A 9,323-nucleotide genomic window follows, 5' to 3' on the forward strand; every position below is an offset into this window, starting at 1 on the left:
CAATTACCTTGGAGGAAACCTGGGTGCGTAAGACATGAAGAACTGGAATTGTTTGTTGCTTTCTTGATTCTATATCCAGTAATATATGCAGTTGGACTAGATGATCATTGTAGGTCCCTTCCAACCAAAATGATCCCTTCCCTTCCCTTCCCTTCCCTTCCCTTCCCTTCCCTTCCCTTCCCTTCCCTTCGCTCCCCTCCCCTCCCCTTCCCTCCCCTTCCTTCTCCTCTTTTCTCATAGTCAAGATGACTTCTAGCAGGCAGTTTGCATATGAAAATTTTACCTAATAACAATTAAGAATTATACTGAGACAGACATTTATTTTACCAGTATAATTATGTGATGTTGTTTGGTTTTCTAGCATGATAGGATAGACAGGGAATTTGGGGGAAAGAGGTTTATCAGATCTGAGATAAAAGTAAGTAATAACTGGGATATGGCAACACTGGCTTGGATGGAATGATAGAATCATAGAATGATAGAATTGCAGAGGTTGGAAGGGACCTTTAAGATCATCAAGTCCAACCATCAACCTACCCTGACAAAACCACCTCTAAAACATGTCCCACGTACCACATCTACCCTTTTTTTAAACACCTCCAAGGATGGAGAATCCACCACCTCCCTGGGCAGCCTATTCCAATGTTTAATAACCCTTTCAGTGAAAAAAAAAAATTCCTAATTTCTAAGCTAACCCGCCCCTGACATAACTTGAACCCATTTCCTCTCGTCCTATCACTTGTCACCAGGGAGAAGAGGTCAGCCCCCACCTCTCTACAACCTCCTTTCAGGTAGTTGTAGAGAGTGATAAGGTCTCCGCTCAGTCTCCTCCAGGCTAAACAACCCCAGTTCCCTCAGATAATTTAGGATTGAATTAAAAACCCCTTTGGTTTTGGTGGGGATTGCATAGGCAACTTGTAAAACCTTCTGAAATTGGCCCAGTTTCTAATGCCAGACGCTGATTGCATTGTCAGAGGAAGGTAAATGGTTTTTATCTGTAACCCTGAATTCCAGACAATGTGTACTTTTCAACCTACATATTTAGCATTAAAAAGGAAGACAACCCTTGACTAAATTATGCTTTTAGTAAGAACCTGGAAAGGCCAACTAAAAAGAAAAAGGAAAGAAAATAAAAGAAAAGAACTAATTCTTTCAAGTCACTGAACACACTTTACTTTGTTTCCTTTTCCTTTGTGTTGGTAGTATTCCCTTTAGAAATTCCCAAAGGACTTGTGATTTGAAAGCACACAATCTGCCTTTTTGTTGCAAGCTAATACATGGGATACACCCAGACTGACCCAGTGATGGGATAAAAGGAAATTTTCCATTCCATTACCCTTAATCCGGACTCTTTAAAAGGTAGTACTGTTGACAATATGCCAAATGTAGCACATAATGAACCTTATGAATCACAGTCATTGCTCCTCTGGGGTAAAGGCACAGTACAAAGGTTATTGTATATATTAACTACTTCAGTGATTCAGGTCTTAATTACTAAAAAAAGACTTAAATGGTCACTTGGATGTGAGTCTTTTCATATCTATATGAAAGAGCTTACTGATCCTTCAAGCATTGAAGATGCTAAAGACATGGTAGATCGAGCTCTCTTCCTATCTTCCTCTTAAAGCCAATGAGAATTTGGCACCAATCTCAGTAAAAGCAGAGAGGAACATAGGAGAACCCTACCATGGCTATCTCCAAAGCTGATTCAGTTGAAAAGAAAGAAATAGCTGCATATGGCTCATGTATTAGCCTACACTGATGCTTTATTAGTTTTCTCCTCAGTTGATTGTGCCATGAAGGAGATGACTTCTCTGGCATGCTCTTTGGAGCTCTGCTTTCCTTACCACATGGCCTGTATCCCAACGGATCATCTACAAGTGGTCTCAGAACACTGCAGTCCTGAAAAGCACTTAGTGTACGGTATCAGAAGGGAGTGTAGACAAGATTTGTGCATTGAGTGTGGCTGAGATGGAGTTAATTTTCCCCATAGCAGCCCTCATAGTGCTCTGCTTTGTATTGGTAGCCAGAAAAGTGTTGATAACACATCAGTGTTTTGGCTACTGCCGAGCAGTTCTCGCACAGCATCAAGGCTGTCTCCACCGTTCTCCCTGTCTCACCCAGTAGGCTGGGGGTGGGCAAGATCTTGGGAGGGGACATAGCTGGTACAGCTGATCCAAACTCTCCAAAGGGATATTCCATACCATATGATGTCTACTCAGCAACAAAAGCTAAGAGAAAGGAGGAGGGGGGGGGCATTCGTTATTATGACATTTGTCTTCCGGAGCAACAGTTACGTGTACTGAAGCCCTATTTCCTGGAAAGTGGTTGGACTGCTGGTGGGAATTAGAGAATAAATCTTTATTTTTCCTTTGTTTCCACATGTGGCCTTTGCTTTTGCTCTGTTAAACTGCCTTTATCTTGATCCACGAGATTTTTTTCCATCTTATTTTCTCCCTCCCTGTCCTGCTGAGGAGGGGAGTGATAGAATGGCTTGGTGGGCACCCAGTGTCCAGCCAAAGTCGATATGCCACAGTTGGAATTAAATTGTATATTTATTATCATTTAGATACTATTTTATGGATATGTCATAGTTTGTTGTTACAAATTAGCTGACCTTGATGCAATTAAATCCGGAACCTCAGAAACATGGTAGAGTTTTGATGACTTTTTCTAGATGAAGAGTTGGTCACATACGTTGAATATTCAAGAAAACTATAGTGTGGGATTCTGTGCTTTGCCTTTTTTTTCATCTTTCCTAAAATACAAACCAACACTTATGAATGCCTTGGGGTTTTTTTTTTCTTCCCTTTTAATAGCTGTTAAAATTTTTTAGGGGGAAATAAAAGTAGAAATGACTTTGCTTAGTAATGTGAAAATCTCTTCTTGCTCCCCACAAAGGCTTGTTGATGCAGATATGTACTTTATATATGTATATAATGCCATGTATTTGGCATTGTGAATAATCACAGAAGACAAGGAAGGAAAATGACAGATTTCTGGCACACAATACCCAATTTTTGGAGCAGAAAAACTCCATCTGTACTAGAATTAAATAGCGTCAGGGTCCAACCTCTGGTGCAGAGGTCAACGGGCACAATCTGGACAGATCTATATTAAAATAAGGTTTTAAAGTATAAAATCATATGATTGTAAACTAATTTAGCTTGGAAGAGGAAGATGACCTCTGGAGGTCACGTAATCCAAACCCCTTCTCAAATAGGGCTATCTTTCAAGATCACTTGGGTTTCAGAGAGCAGTTCAATGCCCACCTGAGATTAAGTATGTCTAAAGATGGCAATTCCACGACCTCTCTGGGTAACCTGTTTAAACATTTCACTACCCTTGCGGTGAAACTTATTTTCCTGTGTCGCACCAAAATTTCCCTTGTAAAATTTTGTGCCCATTGTCACTTGTCGTTTCATTGTGCAATTCTGGCAAAACTCTGGCTTTATATTTATTCCTTAACCCCAATTAGACCGTGGAAGTGCATTACGAGATCAGCCATGTAGCTTTTTAGTAGTGTGAATCATCTCCACTTCGACAGTCTACCTGTGTCATATACCTCTCCAACTCCCTGACCATCTTAGTGACTCTCAAGTGAAATCTCCCCAGTTTGACTATGTCTTTGTTGTGCTGGGCAGGGAGACGGATATAACAGGACACTCCACTGCAAAGTTCTGGCCAAAACCACGCCAAAGACTGCTCTAACAGGTTATTAGCATAGATAACGAAGCTCTGGTGGCTAGGCCTGGTCCTGGCATTAGTGTGACGATATAGGATGGATGAAACCAAAAATGCACTGTGTATAGCAGGATTGTTATTAGAATAAAGACTCCCTCAATGAGAAGTGTTTCATACTGGACAGCGTGGCCATTTGTCAGAGAGTGAGTATAGCACAGCTTTTGTTTTACATCATTTACAGTTTTAGCCACATTTTTTCAGATTGTGTTGGGTACAGAAAGCAAAAGAGCTCAGAGCCAGAACTGATCAAGCATCCGTGCCTCTGCTCCATGAAAAGTATGTTGTGCGTAAACCTAAGCTTTTTTAATGAAATGTCAAGGTTTTGAGCTATTTTAAGAACGGACAGTTCAGAGAAGAGTACTCTCATGATGCAAATGGTTCAGGCAATGGGCTCTGCTACTACAGAGAGAAAAAAAAATGAAAATAATTTTAAATCAGAGTCTGGATCACTGCAGAATGTCAGCAAGCTTGATCCCAGGTTATAAAAGGCATGTGCAGATTTTTCAGGTGAACAGAAAACTTGTTAAATTTAGCTTGGGGGTGGTTTATATGAATACCAATAGGTAAACCAGATTCCTCTGGTTTATCATCTGTGCAGCTCTGCCTATTGGGCCACAAGGAAAATGTGTTAGTGAATAAAAAACCCAACAATCTAGAGAGAAGATTTGTCTTCAGATGAAAAAAAGATGGAATAAAAGGAAAATTTTGGCACGTAAATAAACAATAGAAAAAAAAAGAAATTAAGATGCTAAGTTAGATTTCTTGTTGTTCTTCTTGATGTGGAGCCATTTTCAAGGTGGAATCATGGGTTAGCGTATTCCCAGGGGACAAGTGGTGTTTTCTGTCCTAAATACTTCTTTTTGTAAACACTTACCATAAAATATTGTTGGCTGATTTATCACTCACCTTCAAACTCCACTACAGAGGATGCTTTGTTTGTGCTTAACAAATGCAAAGAGCTCTCTGCTGTTTGGGCTGCCTGTTTTAAATGTAAATATGAAGACATATGTTTGCTTTTGTTTTTGACCTTTCTTGGTAGCTTCTGCAGCTGCTGAATCTAAAATGACAAGAGGCTTTCTTCCCAGCTGATACTTCTGCTAAAACTTTGGCTAATTGTAAAACATGAAGGAAAACAGAGGAGCTGGCTGTAAAATTGCCGCACTCAATAACCTCAGTATTGGCCATTGACGTCAAAGCGGGATGATCAATCCCTGGAACAAAGATTTAAAGACCCACTAGAGAAGAATCTGAATTTTTAAGAGAGTAGAAAGCTATTTCATACTAACTCAGGACTATTCTACTATATACACCAAGAGGAGAGTGCATATCTTGATTAGAAATTCATATTTATATGTAATGCATAGGAGGAAAACATGGATTTTAGGATCATTTGGAGATCCCAGAGAATTTAGTCATCACAGGAAAGCTGTGCTGAGCAATCTCATTGAAGCAGTTTTTCATTTGCAACCCTTATTACGGAAGACAGGGTGATCTGGTATACTAAACCCAAATGCTTTGTGTCAATTTTTCTCTGCATTTACTAATACTGACAGTAATAAATGCAGACCACAGAATGCTGTATGAGGAGAACGTTCATTTCAATATGTGCCTGAGCTGGCAGGGCAGTCTCAGCAGTGGCTGCATTCCTGAAATCAGCCCCTTGGCCTTATGTCCATCGCAGATAAATAAAGATGGAGTGGGATTGTAACTACTGCAAAATCCTTCCTCACTTACCATGATGCAAAATGACTGACTTAAAATACTGCAAATGATTAAAATCTGACCCTGTTCGGGTACTTTCCCCCCAGTTAAATAGACTAGATGGGAACCGGTTCACTTGATTTAGGGATCAATTTAAGGGATTCTTTGCACTTAACTTTGCAGGAGGGACTCGTTTCCATATTCAGACTCCTGCCTGGGTGTCTACATGTATGGAGCTACATCAGAGGTTACCCTCACCCTGGAGTAGGCACATCAGTCACGGCACAGCTGCCAAAGAAGAGACTTCATCCCACCTTTTGAAAACTTCTCCTGTTCCCCACATACAGAAGTCTTCAGGTTACAGTCACTGTAGAGATCCCAGTAACAATTCTCACCTTTATTCTCAATCTCCACACAAAAAAACAACCAAAGAAAATTGATGGTGTTTTTGCATAACACTGACCTTTTTGAGATGAAAGCAAGGACAAGAACATGAAACAGGCAAAATAGGAAGTACTGAAGCTTAAGTAATATAAAAATGGTTTAAATAATGCTAAATTTTCTAACATTATCTCACATTTTAGGGCTGCTGTAATTATCTTGTAGGTATCAATTTGGAGAGGATGTCAGAAAACTGATTTTCAACATTGCTGCTATTATAAACTGTGGCCCAGAAAATATGTTATGACCATTGCTCGGTTATGCTTTTGCAGAGGTGAGAGATAGTAGGCTTTCCAAAGTGGGGTTAATGGACTATTTGTGTCTGCAAAGCGCTGCCTTTCACATGAGGAATTCAAAGATGAAGCAAACAGCAGAGCATACAGGAAGGGAAAGTGAAACAAAAAAATAGACAATGTGATTAGCCTTTCTCTGAAAGGACAAAAATGCAAGGGTATCAAAGACATTTAAAATATATAGGTGCTTTCTGGAAATTACATTTCAATGTCAGGAGTCACAGGAGTGGCATAAGAATCTATGCCTGTGAAAGGGAAGAAAGGAATAGGATTTTCTTCTTTTTTTTTACCTAACATGATCCCACCAAAAGAGGGTGACTTTCTGTTAATGCCAGGGCATTAGATCAGCTTGTAAGAGGAGACATGATAAGAGCATGCATAGCAACGAATGATTTTGGGGTAGCAAAAGAGGAATATACAGCACAAGTCTAACAAGATTGTCAATGAAATCAAGTAGTGGCAAATTTTACACTATGGAATAGGATTTTTTTTTTACATGATTTATGGTCAGTGGAATTTGTGCTCTCAGAAGTACTATATGGACCACAGTGACCTTCAAAGAGGGTCAAGAATAACAAGGATAGCAAAAGAAATTCTAGTAAATAAGAACAAAAAAGGCTTTTGTTAGGGATTTTGAATCTTTTCTTCCAGACATTGCATTTGTCTTTAAATAATAAGAGATCAGAAGAGTTGTTATTGTGGAGATATTTTACTCTAATTCTGCCTATGCTGGTTTTGGTGTTGATTATTTTTGGTGGGTTTTTTTTCGCCACCTGCTTCTCAGCAGGACACGCTGACCCAGAGGGAGCAGCCTCATGCCACGGACAGACAGCTCTGGAGTCTGCCTTCATGCATTTAGCCCAGATCTGGTGTGAAAGTGCTCCAAAGTGTTCCTTTGCCTGCGGGTGAATTGCAGAGGGTGTTCAGACCCTCAGCGGGAATCAGATCTATTTTCTCATCCTTTTTGTGCCCTCCATACAGTTTCCAAATCTCTAAAATACTTTCTATTTCTAAAAGAATAATTGCCCTTGAGATCTGATCTTAAGTTTTATATCCAGGAGTAACAGTCAGCGTATAGCGCTTGCTATAACATAATAGCAGATGCTGCAGTGCTATGTTATAGATTATTGACATCACAAATTGCAGTGGTGAATTCACAGAATCACAGAATTTTCAGAGTTGGAAGGGACCTCTAGAGGTCATCTGGTCCAACTCCCAGGCTAAAGCAGGATTGCCCAGAGCACATTACTCAGGCCTGCATCCAGGCGGGTCTTGAAAATCTCCAGAGAAGGGGACTCCACCCCCTCCCTGGGCAGCCTGTGCCAGTGCTCTGTCACCCCAACTGTAAAGAAGTTTTTCCATGTGTTGGAACGGAACTTCCTGTGTTCCAACTTGCACCCATTGCCCCTCGTCCTGTCACTGGGAACCACCGAGAAGAGTGTGGCTCCATCCTCCTTCAACCCACCCTTTAGATACTTGTATGCTATCATAAGGTCTCCCCTCAGCCTTCTCTTCTGCAGGCTAAAGAGTCCCAGCTCTCTCAGCCTTTCCTCATAAGGGAGATGCTCCAATCCCTCAATCATCTTGGTTGCCCTAAATTCAAAACTATTATTGTCCATTGTATCAAACATAGCTAAGGCACTTTATATGCTCTTACTTAGTGGGGCTCCACATTTTGAAATGGACATAATATTGGATAAGCATATCTGTAATGTGATGATAATACAGAAATTGAGCAGGAATTGCAGGACAATTAAAACAAGATTTTTTGTATTCAAATGGATAGAAAATCTGAGCCCAGATGTTTTGAGAGTTGGGGGGAAAAGGAGAGATTGAGGGTTAAAAATATCATTATCCTTCTGTGCATGTTTCTTGTCTCAGTAAGTGAAAAATCTGTTATTTATTTCCATTTACCATGTCACATGCAGCTATATTCCTCTCTGAAGTGTCCGAGAAGATCAGAGAATCACACAGAATCACAGAATTTTCAGAGTTGGAAGGGACCTCTAGAGGTCATCTAGTCCAACTCCCCTGCTAAAGCAGGATTGCCCAGAGCACATCACTCAGGACTGCATCCAGGCGGGTCTTGAAAATCTCCAGAGAAGAGGACTCCACCCCCTCCCTGGGCAGCCTGTGCCACTGCTCTGTCACCCCAACTGTAAAGAAGTTTTTCCATGTGTTGGAACGGAACTTCCTATGTTCCAACTTGCACCCATTGCCCCTCGTCCTGTCACTGGGAACCACCGAGAAGAGTGTGGCTCCATCCTCCTTCAACCCACCCTTTAGATATTTGTAAGCAAAAATAAGGTCTCCCCTCAGCCTTCTCTTCTGCAGGCTAAAGAGTCCCAGCTCTCTCAGCCTTTCCTCATAAGGGAGATGCTCCAATCCCTCAGTCATCTTGGTTGCCCTTCGCTGGACTCTCTCCAGCAGTTCCCTCTCTCTCTTGAACTGTGGAGCCCAAAACTGGACACAGTATTCCAGTTGTGGCCTCACCAGTGCCGAGTAGAGGAGGAGAATGACCTCCCTCGACCTACTGGCCACACTCTTCCCTATGCAGCCCAGGATTCCATTGGCCTTTTTGGCGACAAGGGCACATTGGTGGCTCATGGATAATTTACTATCTACCAGGACCCCCAGGTCCTTCTCCTCAGAACTATTTCCCAGCAGGTCCACCCCTAACCTATACTGGTGCCCAGCATTCTTCCTCCCCAGGTGCAGGACCCTGCACTTGCTTATGTTGAACCTCATTAGGTTCTTCTCTGCCCAGCTCCCCATCCTGTCCAGATCACGCTGGATGGCAGCGCAGCCATCTGGAGAGTCAGCCACCCCTCCCAGTTTGTTATCATCAGCAAACTTGCTGAGGATACACTCTGTCCCCTCGTCCAGGTCACCTCGTCCAGGTGAATATATTGAACAATATTGGACCAAGTATTGACCCCTGGGGGACACCACTGGTTACAGGCCTCCCACTAGACTTCGTGCCACTGACCACAACCTTCTGAGTCCTGTCACACAGCCAGGTCTCAATCCACCTTGCTGTCACCTCATCTAGCCCACACTTCCTCAGCTTCCTAATGAGGATGTTATGGGAGACAGTGTCAAAAGCCTTGCTAAAGTCAAGGTAGATGACATCTACGGCTCTCC

This window comes from Charadrius vociferus, unplaced genomic scaffold (genome assembly GCF_000708025.1).
Source record: "Charadrius vociferus isolate BGI_N301 unplaced genomic scaffold, ASM70802v2 scaffold173, whole genome shotgun sequence".
Classification (NCBI taxonomy): Eukaryota; Metazoa; Chordata; class Aves; order Charadriiformes; family Charadriidae; genus Charadrius; species Charadrius vociferus.